The sequence below is a fragment of the Montipora foliosa genome, chromosome 13 (genome assembly GCF_036669935.1).
Source record: "Montipora foliosa isolate CH-2021 chromosome 13, ASM3666993v2, whole genome shotgun sequence".
Taxonomy (NCBI): Eukaryota; Metazoa; Cnidaria; class Anthozoa; order Scleractinia; family Acroporidae; genus Montipora; species Montipora foliosa.
The window spans coordinates 19021196-19026195 of record NC_090881.1 but is presented as its reverse complement, the minus strand read 5'-3'; the positions used below and the strand labels follow the sequence as shown (position 1 = coordinate 19026195).

The 5000-nt window shown below is 39.1% G+C and overlaps 2 protein-coding genes across 2 annotated transcripts in view; both read left to right on the top strand.

The window, feature by feature from the left end:
- LOC137983443 (fibrillin-1-like) overlaps nt 1–2898 on the top strand; it is a 14770-nt gene extending 11872 nt beyond the window's left edge. Inside the window, exon 7 of the mRNA XM_068830630.1 lies at nt 1–2898. This exon is cut by the window's left edge and continues 891 nt beyond it. The gene's annotated coding sequence lies outside the window, so the exon portion shown is untranslated.
- The window catches only part of LOC137981811 (protein kinase C-binding protein NELL2-like), a 91662-nt gene that overhangs the window by 24337 nt on the left and 62325 nt on the right, over nt 1–5000 (top strand). The gene's annotated exons all lie outside the window — the stretch shown is intronic.

Below are 5000 nucleotides of genomic sequence, written 5' to 3'. Positions count from 1 at the left end.
GACATTGAGAACAATAATTTTCCAAGACGTGTGACGTCATTCGAACATAAAGGTCACACTTACCTAGCAGTAGCAAACATCGTGGCGAACAGCATCGTGTATAAGTCAGGTTTAAAGTGGTTGTAAGATAAAATAAATGTAAAAAGGCTTTGGAGTGGAACTTGTCAAAGATTTATCAAATAGGACGACCAAACGTCACATGAACTGAATTACTTGTTCGTCAGTCATGAAAATCAACTGATAATTTGAAGCTGCTTTTTGTGGCCTCAACACTTGGCTTTTAATTCCAAACACAAACTCACACAATCAAACTTTACTCGTTTGTGTGCGATAAAAAATCAAGGCTGTTTTTAAGTGGAGATCTTTTTACGAGAGATAATGATCATTTTATCAGTTTTTTGTCATTTAGAATTGTCGCAACGGGTGAGGTGGAAATATTCTTAAACTTGACTTTCATTTATTAACAATCACTTTGAGGTTTTTGCTTAATTTCTCCAACCCTGTAAACAAATAATCTCCGTTCACATGCATAGTTCAGTTTAATTGAACCTGTCATCGGGTGGAGTAATTTAAACAAGCATGAAGTATCACACACTACGTATCAACTCTCATGATAGTTTTTAATATTACGATTAATGATGTTAACTAGTAAAATCCAAGGTTATGACCTTGAGTATGTCCGGGTAGTGTTGTTTATATAACTGTGCGTAAAAGAGCGAAGAGATCAAGACTACTAGAGTTTGACAATTTGAGAAGACTGATCAGTTCCATTTCGTAACCTTTCGATATATTCTCTTTGCCTTTCTCAAAGAGAAACTATACAAAATGCATTTGCAGTTAATCAAAATGAACACAATGGCGTTCTGTGCCATGTCAAAAGAATGTGTTAGATGCTTTAGACAGAAAAAATACACCACCAATGTTTTATCTTTTGACAGAATGCTAGTTTGATAGTTCTTAGCCATTTCTTTCAAATCCAATAGCCCAATTTCGATATATTAAAATTCAGTTTTAGAAAAAAAGGCATCACGAAACTCATACAAATCCTTCTTTTTGTTCCCCAGAACCGCAATATAACGAAATTACAACCGGACGCCCATGATCATGGGTTCCTGATCACAATTTAAGTACTGCATGAGCAACTGTAACATTTTAAATATGACCAAAGAATCTACAGTCGATCCGAACAGTTCCAGTTGGGAGCAAACCAATCTGTTGATCTCTGTTGTGTGTGTGACAAACACAGGCGTGCCGTTCAACAAGAGACTACCCCAGCTAATATTCTGGGCAGGACTTCAACCTGAGTTTTTAAGATTTCAATTTAGGCACATCAGCCAGTCATAAACGAGGCCTCCGGCATAAGCACATGGCTAAGAACACGTTTCGATAAAGTGTGTAATTGCTAAGATTCTACAGTTTGCGAAATACTCCGGTGATCTTCAATAATTACAGGGGTAGCTCACTTGGTGTGAGGAAATAGACAGATCGAACTCCACTGCTAGGAGATATGTACACCAGATTTAATCAAAGTTCAAAATCTCAGTTACCTTGAGTTACAAAGTAACGACAATTTGTAGAATCGACGATAATTTTACCATGTAACAGCAGTAGCAGTACAAGTAGATTTGTAGCGATCAGTAGTGAAAGTAGCAGACAGTAGTAGCGGTGGTAGTAATGGTGATGGGTTCGAATTCGGTCGACGACTCACGCCAAAAGATAGCTTGATAGGATATCCATTGATAGATTATAGCAACTAGTAGATTCTACCATCGCTGAACAATAATAGCTGAATATACCTTAAGAGTGCTCCGGGTTCGGGTCCTGGCCGGGGACATTGTGTTGTGTTCTTGGGCAAGAAACTTTACTCCCCCGGTGCCTCTCTTCACCCAGGTGTTTAAATGGGTACCGGCGTAATGCTGGGGGTAACCCTGCGATGGACTAGCATCCCATCCAGGGGGGAGTTAAAAACACTCCTAGTCGCTTAATGCTACGGAAACCGGGTATAAGCACCGGCGTGTTGGGTCATTGGCTGGGAAAGCGCTTACCTATACCTTAAGAGTGCGCAATTTTATAATAATGCGTAAGTGAATAAAACTAAGGAGTTGACTAAAAACGTGCACTCTACAGTTTTCGTAACTCCCTCGCGGAACATGTAGAAGCTATCGATAAGCATGAAACCGCAAATTCCTAAGGAAATTGTAATATCGAAGCACATTTACCCTTTAAGATACTATTTATAATCACTAGAAAATTCGTGGGAAAAACAAAACAGGAAAAGCAGGCGTTTCAAAACTAACATGTAGATATGTACTAATTGCTCGTCGTAATCATAAGATAGCACGCGTAAAAGTAGTAACATTGCAAAATAGTCAATAATAATTATATATAGGTAACTACAACAGGTTGCAAAATTAGTGAGACACTCCCGTTAAAAAAACACCTTTTCTAGCTTTCAATACCCACTGGATCTAGAACTTCCAACCTTTCCCATTTCCCCCCTCCCTCTCCCCTTTTCAAGGTTAATTGTTCAAGTTTCCAGCCCTTTTTTGTTCTGCTAAGAAAAATTGATAAGGGGAGAGGGGGGAGGGGGGCTGGAGTGTGTGAGGAAATTGGGTAAGTCAATAACGTCCCAAGAAGGTGAAGTGCGTCTGTTAATTTTGAAACCTGTTGTTGCATAGGATCCTTAGTTGTGCACCACTTATCAATAATATTGTATGATATTGAAAATTGTATACTGACCATTTTAAGGACGGTGCCTACCATTGTTATTGTGCATACGTTCTGCGAATCTTGAGATACTCGGGTTTCCTATCGGTGATGCTCACTAATACAGGGATATTTTTGCGCGGTTTAAAACTATCCGGAGAAAGTAAATCGTAGTAAGTACTCTTGGTATCCAAAAAGAAATTTGGGGGGGGGGGGGGGGGGTAACCATGCATTTTTGAGAGGTAATTAAGCTTCAGTTTGAGAAGTTATTTCATGAATTATCTTTGAAAAATGCGTGGTTACCCCCAATTTTCTTTTTGGATTTCAATAACACTTGTTAAGATCTACATTTCCTATATAATCATAAACGTGGGCAAAAATATCTTTGAATTAGTAGGCACCGTCCTTAAACATACTTATTACGAAAACACGACAAAAGTGTTATTAAAAATTAGGTATGGCGTTTTTGTTAACTGCTATGAGTCATTCTTTGTTTCTAGTGAGAATTAAACAAGTAAATAAAACGAGTTATAAAGTATCTTTTGTTGTTGTTTTTCGTTTACCTGTGAATGTGTAGTAACCTTGATTTCATGCAATACTTCCTCCGTCGACAACTGCAGAGTTTTTTTCCTCCATAGTGCTCTTTATGTATGTATATCTTCCGTTCGAGAGTTTTGTTTTACTTGACTGTCAGAGTGACTGGCATAATTTTCCACAGCAGAGGCCATAAAGTGCCTGGTTCCAGTGAGGGATTGATTATGTCGTCCTTTGAGCAAATAAAAATTACGGCGGTAAAGCTGAGCAGGTACAAAACACAGGTCACAGGTCATTGTTTTACCAATGCAGAAACAACCGTAAGCGTTCACAAATGTTAACATTTGCCCCAAAAACTTTTGTTTAGGACTAATTAGGCCTAAGGTTAGCTTTAATGGTTGCTTAGGATACGTTGTCTTGGCAAAATAATGACTTGCGACCTGGACGTGTGACCTGTGTTTTGTACCTGCCAGGTAACACTTTCTTGGGGATTATTCTTACGTGACGTCAAGGCGATGTTGGTGTCCCAGACTACTCTAGGAACTGAGTTGGAGAGGTCTTTCCATTCCACCAAATACTTCGAAAAAAACGGGTAAGGAATCAGATGGTACAGAAATATCCCGGAAACAAATTTCGAGAATTTGGGTATACCTCGTGAAGTGGCCCTAAAGGTTCCGGAATTCCAGAACCACTGGAAAGAGCGGCCAACCGGAAAATGCTGTCCCATTCACTTGATGAAATTACCGAAATTTTAACTGGAAAGCGCTTCGAGTCTTTCGGAAACGTTTTCTCGTGTTTCGAGATTTTCGAAAATTTAAGGTTGCTCCGAATCTCCTCGCTATTTTTCTGATTTCACGCAATTTCAGTGGTGTCCTTGGTTCCTTTGTTTCTACTATTTGTGGCAATATCAATCAGTATTTCTCCATATTTCCAATATGCTTTTATTTTCTCACAATGAGCCTGGGCTGCCTGCAATGAGTTTAGATTCCCAGAAGCTGGTCAATTCTCAAAATTTGTCAATAATTCATAACACGAACCGAGATTATTGATACCGTTTAAGTAATTTAATATAAAATAATTATATACACTTCCAATTAGTATAATATTCAGCTTTTCAAGTACTGACGTAAAACCCCGCTTTGTGTACTTTTTACTTTCCTTTCACTTCATTTCCTTTCTAGTCTGCTACACAGCCGTTTTTAGTGTCGTCACGCAACGCTCCTCCCCACTAACTCCTCATTAGCGGGGAGGAGCTTTGCGTGAAGACACTAAAAACGGCTGTGTAGCAGACTATTTCCTTTCTTGTTTTTGGTCAGAACAGAGATCGACGTCAGTACCAAAAAAAAAATCTCTAACTTCTTCAAATTCACTATGTGGGTGCCCTACCTTCCAAGAAAAAGTAAAGGGTTTTCATTCCTCAGTGTTATCGACAGCCTTTTCTGTTAAGTCAGACAGAAATCAGAAAGCTGATGTCTCATATAAATTAAGCCTGGTTTACACTGCGACATAAGCATAAGCATAGACACAGGGGTTTCAATGGAAGCCGGTTACCAGCAGTATACCGCCGCCTGTTTTGCCTCACACCGCCGGCTAGTTTGCCTTGATTTTACTAAAACTGCTATCATAAACTTGTCAAACTGCCGCCTTCAATGGGCTATCATGGACGGCTATTTCAGAAGTTATTGAAACCCCTGATAGACATAAGCCTAAGCATAACGAGGTTCACACTTGTTGCATAAGCATAAAAGAAGTGACATACG